The sequence below is a fragment of the Cherax quadricarinatus genome, chromosome 30 (assembly GCF_038502225.1).
Source record: "Cherax quadricarinatus isolate ZL_2023a chromosome 30, ASM3850222v1, whole genome shotgun sequence".
In the NCBI taxonomy this organism is placed as follows: domain Eukaryota; kingdom Metazoa; phylum Arthropoda; class Malacostraca; order Decapoda; family Parastacidae; genus Cherax; species Cherax quadricarinatus.
In genome coordinates this window covers 22,020,427-22,042,288 of record NC_091321.1, presented here as the reverse complement: position 1 = coordinate 22,042,288, position 21,862 = coordinate 22,020,427, and positions in this window count along the sequence as shown.

Here is a 21,862-nt window from a genome sequence, read left to right as displayed (position 1 = left end):
CTCACCAACCTGGTCTCCTCATTAGAGAGACTCTCACCAACCTGCTCTCCTCACTAGAGAGACTCTCTGACCAACCTGGTCTCCTCACTAGAGAGACTCTCACCAACCTGGTCTCCTCACTAGAGAGACTCTCACCAACCTGGTCTCACTAGAGAGACTCTCACCAACCTGGTCTCCTCACTAGAGAGACTCTCACCAACCTGGTCTCACTAGAGAGACTCACCAACCTGATCTCACTAGAGAGACTCTCACCAACCTGGTCTCCTCACTAGAGAGACTCTCACCCACCTGGTCTCACTAGAGAGACTCTCACCAACCTGGTCTCACTAGAGACTCTCACCAACCTGGTCTCACTAGAGAGACTCTCACCAACCTGGTCTCCTCACTAGAGAGACTCTCACCAACCTGCTCTCACTAGAGAGACTCTCACCAACCTGGTCTCACTAGAGAGACTCTCACCAACCTGGTCTCACTAGAGAGACTCTCGCCAACCTGGTCTCCTCACTAGAGAGAGATTCTCACCAACCTGGTCTCCTCACTAGAGAGACTCTCACCAACATGGTCTCACTAGAGAGACTCTTGTGGAGAAATTTTCTCCAGGAGGGGGGTATCAGCCCCCTTCAGCCCCTTTCAGCCCTTTCAGCCCTGAGGGGCCCAGCCCTCTCAGAAGGGGCAAGCATCTTGTTTACCGCTACATTGAGTAATTGATCGCAGATGAAGTACGAGTATGCGACGTGGTCAAGCGACCGCTGCTCCTTGCAGTCCAGTGTTGCAGAGTGTATTTTAATAAGAGACAGTACATCTCTTACCTTAGCAGGACAATTAAGGAAAATCCTGCTCCCACTTTATTACCATAGTAAAGATAGTGGACATTGTTGTCTATGCTTAAGACAGCAAGAATCAAACATTCTGCTTTGCTTCATCGAGGAAGTGGCAAGGAAGCAAAAGTACTAGGTCAGCTTTTCCTTTGTGCTGGGGGCAGTGACGGCGTGGGGCGTTGTGGCGTCTTCAGATTACTTTTGACTCTACTAAGAGTGACACTGATGCCAGGATAACCAGCAAAGAACACTGATCTGTGCATTAGTGTGAACAAAGTGTCCCATAAAACACAATAAAAACACTTAAGAGAAGTGTGATCAGCTTCTTTAGTGATAAGATTGTGAACAATAAAGACAAATCTTGTGGAACATAGTGTACCAGTGTGCGTATTCCTAGACTATGGAAGACGTGGACATCCAAGGACACTTCAGCTTCTATCAAGTCACCGATATCTGTCGAAGGTGTGAAGAACACCATAGCTCACGCTACAAGAGCAAGGTAGGTTATGAATTTCTTGTAGTACGGGGACTGCACAGTTCTTGAGTCGCAAGGAGTTTGTAATCAACCTATAGTCGGCAGTAAGGTGCGGACTTTTGAGTCCAAACAAGTATGTAATTTGTCAGCAATCAGTGAATTAAATATGTTGACATAACACCCCCTAGGGGTAATTTATAATCTTACAAATTATAACTCTTTACAGCCCATTGAGAGCTGTCTTCGACAGCTTCTCAAGACCTCGTCTGCAGGGGTGGCTGTGCAGGCGATGAGCTGTCTTTCTAAGTTAAGTTTCCCTATATTTAAACTTAACTGGTAATGCCATTTCTCAGCATTTTGGTCGTTCTCGAACCGGATAAAGGCCACACTGTGGTCCAAATATGTTGTACTACAGTGTACAAATAACCTACGAGCCAAGGTCCTTCGAAAAAAGCTGTAAAACTAGTTAGTGTTTTACAATTTAAATCAGTATAAATGAGTCCCTCCAGACTCAATCACAGAGAATGGGCAGCCAAAAGAAAACGGGCGCTCACCCAGCGTTCACCCAAAGAAAACGGGAGCTGGGTGACTCACCCAACAAGAAAACGGGGGATGGCACCTGCATCCACTGCTCCAATCTCGAAAATCGCTGACTAAGACAACAACAACCCAACTGATGTTCGGTTTGTCTGAGTGTATATACACATAGTGTTTATAATGTTTATAAACAGAAATTAAGAGACAAGATTGTGTTAAAGTTTGTTTCTTATAGATATACCTGTTATATTAAAGGAACTTATATATAAAGTGTAAGCTTTCAAATACATATTAACAGTGACATTTATATATGTGTAAGTAATATTCACGTGTGATTTGCAGTTATACAGTGACATTTATAGTGTATAGTGAATGAAGTGTATAATGTTATTTACGATTAATCATCGTGGTCAGGCTGACACAGCAAACTCAAGCCATAAACACCAGCCACATGTACTGTGTACCCTTCATGGTCATTGACCCTGAGGTTAAGCTTAGTGGGTCAGTAGTGTCTGACTGATTATTGCTGACTTAAGCATAACAAAAACTCAGCTGTTTATAGCAGTACAGTGTTTTGTAAACACTCTAAGTGTGGTGCTAGAATTTTCAGTATACCATTAAAATGGCTTGTTTGAAAACTCAGTTTCAGTCTTTACAGACTAAGATTACACAATTAGAAAATCTAATTTCAGTCTGTATAGGATTAACTCAAGATACAAACATAGATTTTGATGATCTTGAGGTCAAATTTGAATTACTTACACAACGTCTGGAAATAATTAATTCAGACTATACACATTATGAAAAGGATTTTCTTGAATCAGATCCATCTGAGGATGAAATTAAAAATGTTTTGGATACTTTTAGCAATCAACAATTAAGGTGGACAGGAGTACAGGCAATCTGCCGTAAAACTCTGTCACAGAGACCTACTGTAACTAGTGGTCAAACACCTGTTACACCTGTAACAACAACAAGTGTACCATTACCAAGTTTACCTACCTTGTCATTACCTATTTTCCAAGGTCATAATTACGAAGAATTCATTAGTGGTTTTCAGTCTATAGTAAATTCACGAACTGACATAGATGAGATTGCTAAGTTCAATTATCTTAAATGTCTTGTGAAGGGAGAACCCAATGAACTGATTAAGTCATTTCCGGTGGTTAAAGGCAATTACCAAATAGCCTTACGTGTCTTAGCAGACAATTACTTTGATGCTGACAAGGTAAGAGTTAGACATGCAGTCTTAATATCAAGCTTGAAGCCACCCAAACATTGTTTTTCAGACTTACAGGCATTTAGAATCACATTAGACAATAGTCTCAGATCTCTAGGTGCTAAATATGACCTAAGACAATGTGATTGGTTTATCAGTGGTATTGTACAGGATAAGTTGTCACCACAAACTATTGAAAGATTAAATATTATGTTCAATAAACGCTATTTCACTTGTGAGGAAATTAGCAATGGTTTACAAACAATAGTTTCATGCATGCAAGCAACGAGACAAGATGAAAAATCCACAAATCCCGTGGATAATAAACCTTCAACTCAGTATAAAAAGAGTATACCTACTCCCACTAAACCACAGAATGAGAAATCCCATATAGACATTTATCAAGCTGTGAATACAACAGACAGTAAACAGACTGTCATACATAAACGTACTCCAAAATGTGTACTTTGTGATGGAACACATTGGGCACAGTATTGTAGTCAATACACATCAATGGAGGCACGTAAACAACGTGTTCATCAGCTGAAAAGATGCATCAAGTGTTTAGGTGAACACAAGGGAGGTAAATGCTCACTGAAGAAGTGTTTTAAATGCAAGGATATGCATCATACAGCATTATGCCCAAATACTTTTGCCGAACAGCAGAAGACTTCCACAGAATCAGGAAGTCAACAAGCAACAGCATTAAATGTGAGAGATAAGTTTAAAGCAACTGCTCTCCCGATAGCTCGAATTGAGTTATCTAATAAATTACACAAAACCAATGTGTTAACACTATTTGATCAAGGCTCACAAAGGTCCTTCATAAGAAGAACAGTGTTACAGAAACTGAATAAACAACCCTATGCCAAAATACAGTTAGATATAGCTGTTTTTTTCCACAATTCTGGTAAACAGACATATGACCTAGCCAGAATCACTGTTGGTCTAGGAAACAGGAAAAAGACAGTAGAAGCTGTGGTAGTAGATGATTTGCTTAAGTCTGTGCAGATCCAGGGATTAAAAGAAACAGTTGCAGCACTGAAAGCAGCTAAGGTCAAGTTAGCCTGTCCTGACATACAGACGGACACAATTAGTCCAATTGATTTAATCATTGGAAGTGATTACTATCACTGTTTTGTGCAAAATATAGTAAGTAAACATGATGTTCACTTGCTGAAAACAGCAGGAGGCCACATGATATGTGGTCCCATTCCCTCTCAAAGTGGGAAAGAAGCTGATATTGATTCAGTGGAAAATGTGCTAGTTACGAGAATAACCGTTGATCATGTACCACAGCAAAAATTATCATTACTGGAAGAAATGAATGAACCAGTTTATAAGTTGTGGGATTTAGATGCGATAGGTATTGATGTAAATAAACCAAGCCCACAAGAGTCTCAGACTTATAACCAATATTTGGACACTGTCAAATATAAAGATGGACAGTATTGGGTTAGGTTACCATGGAAATTAAATCCACCACATCTGCCTAGCAATTATCGCATGGCTTTCGGACAGATGAAAGCACAAATACATGAGCTAAGGAAGAATCCAGAGCTACTGACTATCTATGATAATATCATACAAGAACAGTTGGACAATAAATTCATTGATGAAATAGTCGAAAATAAGTTGAAGACAGAAGCTCATTATCTCCCGCACCATGGAGTCAGAAAAGATTCTGAAACCACTCCACTACGTGTTGTATACAATTGCAGCGCACGTGCAAATAAAGATGTAGCAAGTCTTAATGACTGTCTGATGACCGGACCTTCACTAACTGAGAAGCTTGGAGACGTGCTTATGAAATTTCGCACAAACCCATATGCCTACACGGCTGATATTTCCAAAGCTTTCTTAAGAGTAGGACTACAAGAAATAGATCGAGATTATACTCGATTCTTGTGGCCTGAAAATCCACATGATCCTCAAAGTCCTGTGAAAACTTATCGTTTCAAATCAGTATTGTTTGGTGCAACATCCTCTCCATTCTTACTAGAAGCTACTCTAAATACACATTTGAAGAAATCTGAAAGTCCCTTCAAAGAAATCTTAAAGAAAAGTTTCTATGTGGACAATCTTCAAGGTACTGTGAATAAAGAGGAGGATTTGAAATCCTTATACAGAGAAGCTAACTAGGAGATGAAAGAAGCAAATATGCCTCTAAGGATGTGGAATACAAATTCAAAGCAATTAAGGGAACTTATCAAAGAAGATTTCCCTGAAGCTGAAATTCCTGATTGCAACAATATGCTGGGACTTAATTGGAACACACAGGAAGATACTTTGAGCCTCAAAAAGATAAACAATAAATCATGTAGTACACTCGCTAAACGTAGTTTACTGTCAGAGGTATCACAATGTTTTGATCCTCTAGGACTCGTCTCACCAATTACCATAAAGGGTAAAATACTTATACAAGATGCATGGAAACTCAAAATTGGATGGGATGAGAAATTGCCTCTAGAAATGAGTCAAGCATGGGATGAAATATCCAAGGAGTTTAAACAACTTCATCAAATTAAATTTCCCAGACAAATAGGTCAAGAGGAAAAAAATTACACATTACATGTGTTCTGTGATGCCTCAACCAGAGATTATGGCGCTGTAGCTTACATGAGTAATGCTAAAGGAAGTACACTAATTACTTCGAAGGCCAGGGTAGCACCCTTGAAGGTCAGAACAGTACCACAATTGGAACTGACAGCACTCTATGTAGGTACAAAATTAACTGTCTATCTCAACAAAGTACTTGATCATCTCACTATTGAAAAAGCCGTGATCTGGAGTGATAATGAAGCAGTTCTCCAGTGGTTAAGAAATAATAAGAGTAAGTTGGTCTATGTACAGAACAGAGTAGCAGAAATAAAAGAGATGCAGAGAGATTATCTCTTTCTCCACGTCTCTACCCAAGAGAATCCAGCTGACTTGTTGTCACGTGGTGTCCCACTCAAGAAATTTGTGGATAATAAATTATGACTCCACGGACCGAACTGGCTCTCTAATGAAAACAACTGGCCTCAGCAAAAAGCTCACATTATGCCAGAAGAAACAGTCTGCTTGAACACAGCAGATATAAGTTGTGTAAATACTGCAGACACAACAGAAAGAGTCATTGATGGATCTAAATACTCATCTTTGGGTAAACTCTTAAGAGTTACAGCTCTTGTCCATAAATTCATTAAAGAAATAAAACCTGATTATGAATATCTTGAACCCATTAAATACTGGATGAAACTAATACAGAAAGATGTTTTCTCTACAGAATATAAATTTCTTGAAACGCAAGATATATCCCCAGAGAAACCTGTTATGATTAATTCTTTAGGACTTTATCTCGACTCAGAAAAGATTATAAGATGTCGAGGAAGAATTCATAATTCTTCACTACCTAAAGAAGCCATACATCCAATATTGATCCCCAAGAATCATTGGCTAACAAAACTGATTGTGCAAAACGCCCACAGTAACGTGTTACATGGTGGGGTAGCTGACACACTTTGTCATATACGACAATCCTACTGGATACCTCAAGGTCGACAAAGTGTGAAAAAACAAATAAAGGACTGTATTACTTGTCGTCACTACGATATGCGAGTATGTCAGTATCCAGGTCCACCTCCATATCCCTCTGAAAGAGTTTGTCATGTCACTCCATTTGAGGTGACAGGTGTAGATTACACTGGACCAATAATTTTAACCAAAACAGTTGACAAAGTTCCCATCAAGGTGTACATCTGTTTGTTCACTTGTGCTACAACTAGAGCAGTACATCTAGAAGTAGCCACTGACATGTCTGCTGAAACCTTTATCAAATTATTCAGAAGGTTTGCAGCCAGAAGGGCATGTCTCAGACTGACGATTTCAGATAATGCAACGAACTTTGTTGCTGGTGCTGCTTATATAAGCAAGATCTTTGATCAACCAGAAGTACAACAGATGCTGAATCAACGCAGTTGTCGTTGGAGATACATTCCTCCTAAATCTCCATGGCACGGCGGATTTTATGAAAGAATGATCGGCATTGTAAAACGTTGTTTAAGAAAGACTCTTCATCGTCAGAGAATTGACTTAGAAGAATTCCATACAGTTGTGACTGAAATAGAAAATAGAGTCAACAACAGACCTCTAACTTATGTTACCGATGATCTAGACAATTTAGAAGTGTTAAGTCCATCTCATTTACGCCATGGCAGAAGGCTCGAACCTGTTCCTCCCATGAATGATAAAGAAATCATAGAGGATCCTTCTTATTTCGAACCTGAGCAACTCAGACGTAAATTCAAACACCTTAATAAAGTGATTGAATGTTGGGAGAAAATTTGGCGAGAAGACTATCTCACCTCATTGAGAGAACACTTCTATGGAGCTGGTGTTCCTGAAAATCATAAGTCCTTAATTAAGACCTGGTGACATAGTGATTATCGACAATGATGGTCCGAGGTCCCAATGGCAACTTGGAAAAATTGCGACCATATATCCTGATGCAAATGGAATCATCAGGACAGTTGATGTTTTGAGCAAAGGTGTAGTGAATAAGCGGACAATAAATAAACTAGTGCCGTTAGAATTACACAGTGTTGAAAACAAAATTAGTGATTCTTCAGAAACCACACAGACTAAAGCTGTTCAGAAAAGACAAGCAGCAGTGGTGGCGAGTGAGAAAATTAAATTAATGTTAAGTGATGAATAGTTCACCTGCAGCGAACCTCCGCCGCCCAACAGTGTGGAGAAATTTTCTCCAGGAGGGGGGTATCAGCCCCCTTCAGCCCCTTTCAGCTCCGAGGGGCCCAGCCCTCTCGGAAGGAGCAAGCGTCTTGTTTACTGCTACAGTGAGTAATTGATCGCAGATGAAGTACGAGTATGCGACGTGGTCAAGCGACCGCTGCTCCTTGCAGTCCAGTGTTGCAGAGTGTATTTTAATAAGAGACAGTACATCTCTTACCTTAGCAGGACAATTAAGGAAAATCCTGCTCCCACTTTATTACCATAGTAAAGATAGTGGACATTGTTGTCTATGCTTAAGACAGCAAGAATCAAACATTCTGCTTTGCTACATCGACGAAGTGGCAAGGAAGCAAAAGTACTAGGTCAGCTTTTCCTTTGTGCTGAGGGCAGTGACGGTGTGGGGCGTTGTGGCGTCTTCAGATTACTTTTGACTCTACTGAGAGTGACACTGACGCCAGGATAACCAGCAAAGAACACTGATCTGTGCGTTAGTGTGAACAAAATGTCTCATAAAACACGATAAACACTTAAGAGAAGTGTGATCAGCTTCTTTAGTGATAAGATTGTGAACAATAAAGACAAATCTTGTGGAACATAGTGTACCGGTGTGCGTATTCCTAGACTATGGAAGACGTGGACATCCAAGGACACTTCAGCTTCTATCAAGTCACCGATATTTGTCGAAGGTGTGAAGAACACCATAGCTCACGCTACAAGAGCAAGGTAGGTTACGAATTTCTTGTAGTACGGGGGACTGTGCAGTTCTTGAGTCGCAAGGAGTTTGTAATCAACCTATAGTCAGCAGTAAGGTGCGGACTTTTGAGTCCAAACAAGTATGTAATTTGTCAGCAATCAGTGAATGAAATATGTTGACATAACACCCCCTAGGGGTATTTTATAATCTTACAAATTATAACTCTTTACAGCCCGACTTCGACAGCTTCTCAAGACCTCGTCTGCAGGGGCGGCTGTGCAGGCAATGAACTGTCTTTCTAAGTTAAGTTTCCCTATATTTAAACTTAACTGGTAATGCCATTTCTCAACAACTCTCACCAACCTGGTCTCCTCACTAGAGAGACTCTCACCAACCTGGTCTATTCACTAGAGAGACTCTCACCAACCTGGTCTCACTAGAGAGACTCTCACCAACCTGGTCTCACTAGAGAGACTCTCACCAACCTGGTCTCCTCATTAGAGAGACTCTCACCAACCTGGTCTCACTAGAGAGATTCACACCAACCTGGTCTCCTCACTAAAGAGACTCTCACCAACCTGGTCTCCTCACTAGAAAGACTCTCACCAACCTGGTCTCACTAGAGAGACTCACACCAACCTGGTCTCACTAGAGAGACTCTCACCAACCTGGTCTCACTAGAGAGACTCTCACCAACCTGGTCTCACTAGAGAGACTCTCACCAGCCTGGCCTCCTCACTAGAGAGACTCTCACCAACCTGGTCTCCTCAGTAGAGAGACTCTCACCAACCTGGTCTCACTAGAGAGACTCTCACCAACCTGGTCTCACTAGAGAGACTCTCACCAACCTGGTCTCCTCACTAGAGAGACTCTCACCAACCTGGTCTCACTAGAGAGACTCTCACCAACCTGGTCTCACTAGAGAGACTCTCACCAACCTGGTCTCCTCACTAGAGAGACTCTCACCAACCTGGTCTCACTAGAGAGATTCTCACCAACCTGGTCTCCTCACTAAAGAGACTCTCACCAACCTGGTCTCCTCACTAGAGAGACTCTCACCAACCTGGTCTCACTAGAGAGACTCTCACCAACCTGGTCTCACTAGAGAGACTCTCACCAACCTGGTCTCACTAGAGAGACTCTCACCAACCTGGTCTCACTAGAGAGACTCTCACCAACCTGGTCTCCTCACTAGAGAGACTGTCACCAACCTGGTCTCCTCTCTAGAGAGACTCTCACCAACCTGGTCTCCTCACTAGAGAGACTCTCACCAACCTGGTCTCCTCACTAGAGAGACTCTCACCAACCTGGTCTCCTCACTAGAGAGACTCTCACCAACCTGGTCTCCTCACTATAGAGACTCTCACCAACCTGGTCTCACTAGAGAGACTCTCACCAACCTGGTCTCACTAGAGAGACTCCCACCAACCTGGTCTCACTAGAGAGACTCTCACCAACCTGGACTCCTCACTAGAGAGACTCTCACCAACCTGGTCTCCTCACTAGAGAGACTCTCACCAACCTGGTCTCCTCACTAGAGAGACTCTCACCAACCTGGTCTCTAGAGAGACTCTCACCAACCTGGTCTCTTCACTAGAGAGACTCTCACCAACCTGGTCTCCTCACTAGAGACTCTCAACAACCTGGTCTCCTCACTAGAGAGACTCTCACCAACCTGGTCTCCTCACTAGAGAGACTCTCACCAACCTGGTCTCCTCACTAGAGAGACTCTCACCAACTTGGTCTCTAGAGAGACTCTCACCAACCTGGTCTCTTCACTAGATAGACTCTCACCAACCTGGTCTCCTCACTAGAGACTCTCAACAACCTGGTCTCCTCACTAGAGAGACTCTCACCAACCTGGTCTCCTCACTAGAGAGACTCTCACCAACCTGATCTCCTCACTAGAGAGACTCTCACCAACCTGGTCTCACTAGAGAGACTCTCACCAACCTGGTGTCCTCACTAGAGAGACTCTCACCAACCTGGTCTCACTAGAGAGACTCTCACCAACCTGGTCTCACTAGAGAGACTCTCACCAACCTGGTCTCCTCACTAGAGAGACTCTCACCAACCTGGTCTCCTCACTAGAGAGACTCTCACCAACCTGGTCTCCTCACTAGAGAGACTCTCACCAACCTGGTCTCCTCACTAGAGAGACTCTCACCAACCTGGTCTCCTCACTAGAGAGACTCTCACCAACCTGGTCTCACTAGAGAGACTCTCACCAACCTGGTCTCACTAGAGAGACTCTCACCAACCTGGTCTCACTAGAGAGACTCTCACCAACCTGGTCTCACTAGAGAGACTCTCACCAACCTGGTGTCCTCACTAGAGAGACTCTCACCAACCTGGTCTCACTAGAGAGACTCTCACCAACCTGGTCTCACTAGAGAGACTCTCACCAACCTGGTCTCCTCACTAGAGAGACTCTCACCAACCTGGTCTCCTCACTAGAGAGACTCTCACCAACCTGGTCTCCTCACTAGAGAGACTCTCACCAACCTGGTCTCCTCACTAGAGAGACTCTCACCAACCTGGTCTCCTCACTAGAGAGACTCTCACCAACCTGGTCTCACTAGAGAGACTCTCACCAACCTGGTCTCACTAGAGAGACTCTCACCAACCTGGTCTCACTAGAGAGACTCTCACCAACCTGGTCTCACTAGAGAGACTCTCACCAACCTGGTCTCCTCACTAGAGAGACTCTCACCAACCTGATCTCCTCACTAGAGAGACTCTCACCAACCTGGTCTCACTAGAGAGACTCTCACCAACCTGGTCTCCTCACTAGAGAGACTCTCACCAACCTGGTCTCACTAGAGAGACTCTCACCAACCTGGTCTCCTCACTAGAGAGACTCTCACCAACCTGGTCTCACTAGAGAGACTCTCACCAACCTGGTCTCACTAGAGAGACTCTCACCAACCTGGTCTCCTCACTAGAGAGACTCTCACCAACCTGGTCTCCTCACTAGAGAGACTCTCACCAACCTGGTCTCCTCACTAGAGAGACTCTCACCAACCTGGTCTCCTCACTAGAGAGACTCTCACCTACCTGGTCTCCTCACTAGAGAGACTCTCATCAACCTGGTCTCCTCACTAGAGAGACTCTCACCAACCTGGTCTCCTCACTAGAGAGACTCTCACCAACCTGGTCTCCTCACTAGAGAGACTCTCACCAACCTGATCTCCTCACTAGAGAGACTCTCACCAACCTGGTCTCACTAGAGAGACTCTCACCAACCTGGTCTCCTCACTAGAGAGACTCTCACCAACCTGGTCTCACTAGAGAGACTCTCACCAACCTGGTCTCCTCACTAGAGAGACTGTCACCAACCTGGTCTCACTAGAGAGACTCTCACCAACCTGGTCTCCTCACTAGAGAGACTCTCACCAACCTGGTCTCACTAGAGAGACTCTCACCAACCTGGTCTCCTCACTAGAGAGACTCTCACCAACCTGGTCTCACTAGAGAGACTCTCACCAACCTGGTCTCCTCACTAGAGAGACTCTCACCAACCTGGTCTCACTAGAGAGACTCTCACCAACCTGGTCTCCTCACTAGAGAGACTCTCACCAACCTGGTCTCACTAGAGAGACTCTCACCAACCTGGTCTCCTCACTAGAGAGACTCTCACCAACCTGGTCTCACTAGAGAGACTCTCACCAACCTGGTCTCACTAGAGAGACTCTCACCAACCTGGTCTCACTAGAGAGACTCTCACCAACCTGGTCTCACTAGAGAGACTCTCACCAACCTGGTCTCACTAGAGAGACTCTCACCAACCTGGTCTCACTAGAGAGACTCTCACCAACCTGGTCTCACTAGAGAGACTCTCACCAACCTGGTCTCCTCACTAGAGAGACTCTCACCAACCTGGTCTCACTAGAGAGACTCTCACCAACACTCTCTCTCCTCCATAAAACTGTTTGTCTTCCTCTTAAACTTCCTCTCGTGTAATTTTTCGTCATCGTAAAATTAGACTAGAAAATTGACTTCCTGGACGTGTGTAGATTATTATTATTATTATTATTATTATTATTATTATTATTATTATTATTATTATTATTATTATTATTATTATTATTAACCATATTATTATTACTATTAATATTATTATTGTTATTATTATTATTATTATTATTATTGTTATTATTATTACCACTTACTGCGTCATCATCATCAGCACTGGATGATGATAGTAATTACGAGGTAATAGTGTTTGTACTGAGTGAACAGGAAGGATATAACACAAAGCCTTGAAGAACAAGGATGAACAGATCAAGAATATTAAGGGAGAACAATGAATGGAGAACATCTGAGAACATATATTGTGTTGGTTTAGAAAGACACGTAAGCAAACACTATAACATATATATTAGAAAACGTTTCGGTCCTGGAACCTTGATCACTTCTAACATACAGAGGTAGAAAGACATTATATATATAGGCGGAGAGTGAGATGTGACGCACGTGACCTGAGGAATGTCATAAGAACATAAGAATGGAGGAACACTGTAGAAGGCCTACTGGCCCATGCGAGGCGAGGGTAGACGATGAAATCACGTGACTCCTGCGTTGTTGGGTTGGTGCTGCTTAAGTATCATGTATGCCAATGTTTTGGAAATTTTGTAGTTTCCAAAACATTGGCATACATGATACTTAAGCAGCACCAACCCAACAACGCAGGAGTCACGTGATTTCATCGTCTACCCTCGCCTCGCATGGGCCAGTAGGCCTTCTACAGTGTTCCTCCATTCTTATGTTCTTATGACATTCCTCAGGTCACGTGCGTCACATCTCACTCTCCGCCTATATATATAATGTCTTTCTACCTCTGTATGTTAGAAGTGATCAAGGTTCCAGGACCGAAACGTTTTCTAATATATATGTTATAGTGTTTGCTTACGTGTCTTTCTAAACCAACTTGTCGGTATTTATTACCAAGGTTTATACCATGTATTGTGTTATTTCAATTTAGGTTAATAGACAGGTCATGTCTATCTAGGTTAATAGAGAGGTCATGTCTATCTAGGTTAATAGAGAGGTCATATCTATCTAGGTTAATAGACAGGTCATGCCTTAGTTAATAGAGAGGTCATATCTATCTAGGTTAATAGACAGGTCATGTCTTAGTTAATAGAGAGGTCATGTCTATCTAGGTTAATAGACAGGTCATGTCTTAGTTAATAGAGAGGTCATATCTATCTAGGTTAATAGAGAGGTCATATCTATCTAGGTTAATAGACAGGTCATGTCTTAGTTAATAGAGAGGTCATATCTATCTAGGTTAATAGAGAGGTCATATCTATCTAGGTTAATAGACAGGTCATGTCTTAGTTAATAGAGAGGTCATATCTATCTAGGTTAATAGAGAGGTCATATCTATCTAGGTTAATAGACAGGTCATGTCTTAGTTAATAGAGAGGTCGTATCTATCTAGGTTAATAGAGAGGTCATGTCTATCTAGGTTAATAGAGAGGTCATGTCTATCTAGGTTAATAGAGAGGTCATGTCTATCTAGATTCATAGAGAGGTCATATCTATCTAGGTTAATAGACAGGTCATGTCTATCTAGGTTAATAGAGAGGTCATATCTATCTAGGTTAATAGACAGGTCATTTCTATCTTAGTTAATAGAGAGGTCATATCTTTCTAGGTTCATAGAGAGGTCATGTCTATCTAGGCTAATAGAGAGGTCATATCTATCTAGGTTAATAGAGAGGTCATGTCTATCTAGGTTAATAGAGAGGTCATGTCTATCTAGGTTAATAGAGAGGTCATGTCTATCTAGATTCATAGAGAGGTCATATCTATCTAGGTTAATAGAGAGGTCATGTCTATCTTAGTTAATAGAGAGGCTATATCTATCTAGGTTAATAGACAGGTCATATCTATCTTAGTTAATAGAGAGGTCATGTCTATCTAGGTTAACAGAGAGGTCATATCTCTCTAGGTTAATAGAGAGGTGATATCTATCTAGGTTAATAGAGAGGTCATGTCTATCTAGGTTAATAGAGAGGTCATATCTATCTAGGTTAATAGAGAGGTCATGTCTATCTAGGTTAATAGAGAGGTCATGTCTATCTAGGTTAATAGAGAGGTCATGTCTATCTAGGTTAATAGAGAGGTCATGTCTATCTAGGTTAATAGAGAGGTCATATCTATCTAGGTTAATAGAGAGGTCATGTCTATCTAGGTTAATAGAGAGGTCATGTCTATCTAGGTTAATAGAGAGGTCATGTCTATCTAGGTTAATAGAGAGGTCATGTCTATCTAGGTTAATAGAGAGGTCATGTCTCTCTAGGCTAGAGATTAGAAAAAAGCGAATGATGAGAATAGAGAATAGATGATAACTTGAGGGACGAGTAAAGGTGTGATACAACTACTACATCCACCTCCTTCAACCATCTCCCACTCAGCCACCCACCTCTCCCAGCCACCCACCTCTCCCAGCCACCTGTTGCAACCCCTGAATGGGTTGCAATGATTATTATGTATATATATAATTATTACCTTTTCATATAATTTTATATTGCTTATATTTGTGATAATAGCTTAATCATAAATGTATTGCTTTATATTGTTATTTGACGTAGCTTCCTTTGTTGGGTAGGATGTAACCTATTATGTGCTCAGTTCAAGTCTTGATTGTCTGACTACTGTAATTATCACACTTTGCTCGTTATTCTGCCGGCTTCTGTTGCTGGGCAGTACTGTCCATGGAGCTATCACGTGATCGAGGGGGGGTGTCCTCACCTCGCCTGAAGTATTCAGTCTGCTCTAGACTCTCTTGGTGGTTGGACAGATTGTCTGTCTCATTATTCTTGTTAGTTCTGTAGAACTCTGTTCACAGAACATTGTATAGACTTAGTGATTTTCGACGTTGTACTGAGGTTGTGTGTCTCATAGACACTCTGAGTAACTCAGGTCCTGACCTAATTTGTACTGGTATCTGTGTATTATCACAGTCAGGGTTTTTCTTATGCTGAACTTAGATTCAGTAGTATGGGAGTTTTGTGACTTTTGTGGAGGATCTACAGATGGTCCCTACTTAGTGTCGTTATATTATCTCCTTGATCCTGATTGCGTCGCAGTTGCTTGTTGTATTGCTATTGGGCTTAGCATTCTTTTCATTGTTCAAGCAGACTGTTCTGACTGCCAGTTGGTCAAGAAGTTAGTTTATTTGAGGACTTTGTCAGTCACTTGTTTAAGTCTAGTCGAGTTGTGAGACATAGTGAACTACTTAGAGCACTTACACACATACACAAACTTACTTGTACATATTTGTAATATCTTATTAAATGTTAATGTACCAGACGGTACTTAAGAATTACAAATGTGATATGTGGTTTCAGCACAATAATATTGTACTCGAGAGATGTGATATCATTTTGATTACTGTGATTAATTTAATTTAATTTAATTTGATAATATACCTCTAGACTTAATAAATTTATTAAATTTTAATTTCTCTAGTTAGTAGCCTACCAGTTGTAATCCTGAAGCACTATTGAATCATACTGAATTCTAATGGATAATTGGACAAGGATACTGACTAATTGTTACGAAAACCCAGTAACAGGCTGGATGCTAGAAGGGCAGTCCTTTCTAGTATTCACTGGAGATCTCTAAGCTTTTAGAATCGCGTTTTTTGTAACACCACCCACCTCTCCCAGCCACCCACCACTCCCAGCCACCCACCTCTCCCAGCCACCCACCTCTCCCAGCCACCCACCACTCCCAGCCACCCACCACTCCCAGCCACCCACCTCTCCCAGCCACCCACCACTCTCAGCCACCCACCACTCCCAGCCACCCACCACTCCCAGCCACCCACCACTCCCAGCCACCCACCTCTCCCAGCCACCCACCACTCCCAGCCACCCACCACTCCCAGCCACCCACCTCTCCCAGCCACCCACCTCTCCCAGCCACCCACCACTCCCAGCCACCCACCTCTCCCAGCCACCCACCTCTCCCAGCCACCCACCACTCCCAGCCACTCTCCTCTCCCAGCCACCCACCACTCCCAGCCACCCACCTCTCCCAGCCACCCACCACTCCCAGCCACCCACCACTCCCAGCCACCCACCACTCCCAGCCACCCACCACTCCCAGCCATCCACGACTCCCAGCCACCCACCACTCCTAGCAACCCACCTCTCCCAGCCACCCACCACTCCCAGCCACCCACCTCTCCCAGCCACCCACCTCTCCCAGCCACCCACCACTCCCAGCCACCCACCTCTCCTAGCCACCCACCACTCCCAGCCACCCACCACTCCCAGCCACTCACCACTCCCAGCCACCCACCACTCCCAGCCACCCACCACTCAGCCACCCACCACTCACAGCCACCCACCTCTCCCACTCACCCACCTCTCCCAGCCACCCACCACTCCCAGCCACCTACCACTCCCAGCCACCCACCTCTCCCAGCCACCCACCACTCCCAGCCTGCTAAAGGAATAACTGGGAAAGTGGGGAGATGGGTCTTCAACTTCCTAACAAATCGAACACAAAGAGTAGTGGTCAACAGAGTTAAATCGGAGGCTGCCATAGTGAAGAGCTCTGTTCCACAAGGCACAGTACTCGCCCCCATCTTATTCCTTATCCTCATATCAGACATAAACAGAGATATACACCACAGCACCGTATCATCCTTTGCGGATGATACTAGGATCTGCATGAGGCTGTCATCTGCTGAGGACGCGGTTAACCTCCAAGAAGATATAAACAAAGTTTTCCAGTGGGCAACGGTAAACAATATGATGTTCAATGAGGACGAATTCCAACTACTCCGTTATGGAAAACTGGAGGAGATAATAACTAGAACAGAGTATACTACTGACTCCGGCCATACAATAGAGCGGAAAAATAATGTAAGGGACCTGGGAGTAGTAATATCTGAGGATCTCACTTTCAAGGATCACAACAGTGCCACGATCGCACGTGCAAAGAAAATGATAGGATGGATAATGAGAACTTTCAAAACGAGAGATGCCAAGCCCATGGTGATCCTTTTCAAATCACTTGTTCTCTCTAGGCTGGAATACTGCTGTACATTAACATCTCCATTCAAAGCAGGTGAAATTGCAGATCTAGAGAGTGTACAGAGATCCTTTACTGCACGTATAAGTTCTGTCAAGCACCTTAACTACTGGGAACGCTTGGAAGCACTTGACTTGTACTCGTTGGAACGCAGGAGGGAGAGATATATCATAATCTACACTTGGAAAATGTTGGAAGGAATGGTCCCAAATCTGCACACAGAAATCACTCCCTACGAAAGTAAAAGACTGGGCAGGCGATGCAAAATGCCCCCAATAAAAAGTAGGGGCGCCATTGGTACACTAAGGGAAAACACCATAAGTGTCCGGGGCCCAAAACTGTTCAACAGCCTCCCATCAAGCATTAGGGGAATTGCCAATAAACCCCTGGCTGCCTTCAAGAGAGAGCTGGACAGATACCTAAAGTCAGTGCCGGATCAGCCGGGCTGTGGCTCGTACGTTGGACTGCGTGCGGCCAGCAGTAACAGCCTAGTTGATCAGGCCCTGATCCATCGGGAGGCCTGGTCATGGACCGGGCCGCGGGGGCGTTGATCCCCGGAATAACCTCCAGGTAACCTCCAGGTAACCACTCCCAGCCACCCACCACTCTCAGCCATCCACCACTCCCAGCCACCCATCACTCCAAGCCACCCACCACTCCCAGCCACCCACCACTCTCAGCCACCCACCACTCCCAACCACCCACCACTCCCAGCCACCCACCACTCTCAGCCACCCACCACTCTCAGTCACCCACCACTTCTAGTCACCACTCCTAGTCACCCATCACTCCCAGCCACCCACCACTCCTAGCCACTCACCACTCCCAGCCACCCACCACTCCCAGCCACTCACCACTCCCAGCCACTCACCACTCCCAGCCACTCACCACTCCCAGCCACCCACCACTCCTAGCCACCCACCACTCCTAGCCACCCACCACTACCAGCCACCCACCACTCCTAGCTACTCACCACTCCCATCCACCCACCACTTCTAGCCACTCACCACTCCCAGCCACCCACCACTCCCCGCCACCCACCACTCCCCGCCACCCACCACTACCAGCCACCCACACCCCTGGCATTCCTAGTCCCACCCACAAAATCTCTCTCCATGCCCTTCCCACACCACCATACCCTCCCACCCCCCTACTACCAAACCCAGGATACCCAGCTACCCAATTATCTCTCATCAACCTCCCTCTCAACATACCCACTCACCTCCCTCTTAACATACCCACTCATCTCCCTCTCCCACAAAGTGGCGCTCACTCTCCCACATGAACCACCCAAATATTTCAATATTCCTTGTGTCTCCCACCTCTCTTTCTGACCGACAACGACGTCTATATTGAGATCATGAGGACAAATCTGACATAGATAGAGAGATAGATATAGATATGTCAGATTTGTCAGCATGATCTCAATATCTTTTTCAGTGGTTATTTTGCACACCTGTCTATGTAGCTATGTATCAATTTATTTATCTATCTACCTTGGTAATCTCCCGGATCACCAAGATAGATAGTATTTTTCCCCACTCAGCGGATTTAATCCGCTGTGTGTGTATGAGGCAGGACCAGGAGCTGATATTCAACCCCTGTGGGTGTATGAGGCAGGACCAGGAGCTGATATTCAACCCCTGTGTGTGTATGAGGCAGGATCAGGAGCTGATATTCAACCCCTGTGGAAACATTTTGATAAAAAATATGTGATGCACAGATACAGTCTAAGGAGCAGAAACACACACATACACACACACACACACACACACACACACGCACACACACACACACACGCACACATATGTATATATATATATGTACTCACCTATTTGTACTCACCTATTTGTGGTTGCAGGGGTCGAGTCATATATATATATATATATATATATATATATATATATATATATATATATATATATATATATATATATATATATATATATATATTTATATATATATATATATACATACATACATACATACATACATACATACATACATACATACATACACACACACACAAACACACACACACACACACACACACACACACACACACACACACACACACACACACACATATGGAAACAAACAGTCACATCCATATATACACACGTACAAATACACACACACACACACACAAAAACACACACACACACACACACACACACACACACACACACACACACACACACACACACACACACACACACACACACACACACACACACACACGCATTTAGAACAGGCCTAGTGTCTAATCGACATGTGCCTAAGACAAAATGGTAACTAACACACACACACACACATAAGAACATAAGAACATAAGAAAGGAGGAACACTGCAGCAGGCCTGTTGGCCCATACTAGGCAGGTCCTTTACAATTCATCCCACTAACAAAACATTTGCCCAATCCAATTTTCAATGCCACCCAAGAAATAAGCTCTGATGTGCAAGTCCCACTCAAATCCATCCCCTCCCACTCATGTACTTATCCAACCTAAATTTGAAACTACCCAAAGTCCTAGCCTCAATAACCCAACTAGGTAGACTGTTCCACTCATCAACTACCCTATTTCCAAACCAATACTTTCCTATGTCCTTTCTAAATCTAAACTTATCTAATTTAAATCCATTACTGCGGGTTCTCTCTTGGAGAGACATCCTCAAGACCTTATTAATATCCCCTTTATTAATACCTATCTTCCACTTATACACTTCGATCAGGTCTCCCCTCATTCTACGTCTAACAAGTGAATGTAACTTAAGAGTCTTCAATCTTTCTTCATAAGGAAGATTTCTAATGCTATGTATTAATTTAGTCATCCTACGCTGAATGTTTTCTAACGAATTTATGTCCATTCTGTAATATGGAGACCAGAACTGAGCTGCATAATCTAGGTGAGGCCTTACTAATGATGTATAAAGCTGCAGTATGACCTCTGGACTTCTGTTGCTTACACTTCTTGATATAAATCCCAGTAATCTATTTGCCTTATTACGTACGCTTAGGCATTGCTGTCTTGGTTTAAGGTTGCTGCTCACCATAACCCCCAAGTCCTTTTCGCAATCTGTATGGCTAAGTTCTACATCATTTAACTTATAAGTACTAGGGTTATGGGCACTCCCAAGCTTCAGAACCTTGCATTTATCTACATTGAACTGCATCTGCCACTTTTCTGACCAAGAACAGAGTTTGTTTAAATCCTCCTGAAGTTCCATAACATCTACGTTTGAATAAATTATCCTACCTATCTTTGTGTCATCGGCGAATTTGCTCATATCACTAGTAATTCCCTCATCAAGATCATTGATATATATTATAAACAACAACGGGCCCAAGACTGATCCCTGTGGAACGCCACTTGTTACAGATCCCCACTCGGATTTAACCCCATTTATGGACACTCTCTGCTTCCTGTCAGTGAGCCATGACTCGATCCACGAGAGCACTTTTCCCTCAATGCCATGAGCTGCCACTTTCTTTAACAGTCTATGGTGCGGAACTCTATCAAAAGCCTTACTAAAATCTAAGTAAATAATATCAAATTCTTTATCGTGGTCAACAGCCTCAAAAGCTTTACTGAAGAAAGTTAATAAATTGGTTAGACAAGACCGGCCTCTTGTGAATCCATGCTGAGTATCATTAATCAAGCTATGCTTATCGAGATGGCTTCTTATAATCTCAGCTATAATTGACTCTAGTAATTTGCCTACAATTGAGGTCAGGCTTATTGGGCGGTAATTTGACGGTAACGACTTGTCCCCTGTTTTAAAAATAGGAATTACATTAGCCATCTTCCACATATCAGACACTACACCTGTTTGAAGAGATAAATTAAAAAAATTAGTTAATGGTTCACAGAGTTCCATTTTGCATTCCTTAAGAACCCTTGAAAAAACCTCATCAGGACCCGGCGACTTATTTTGCTTCAGTCGGTCTATCTGCTTCACAACCATTTCACTAGTGACTGTGATGTTACATAATTTATCTTCTTCTAGCCCACTATAAAAATTAATTACTGGAATATTGTTAGTGTCTTCCTGTGTAAAAACTGAGAGAAAATAATTATTTAAAATCGAGCACATTTCATTCTCTTTGTCAGTAAGGTGCCCATAGTTATTTTTAAGGGGACCTATCTTATCTCCAACTTTTGTTCTATAGACCTGGAAAAAACTTTTTGGGTTAGTTTTAGAATCCCTAGCAACTTTAATTTCATAGTCCCTTTTAGCTTTTCCTATCCCCTTTTTAATGTCCCTCTTAATGTCAATATACTGATTCATAAGATGACCCTCACCTCTTTTGATACGCCTATAAATTCCTT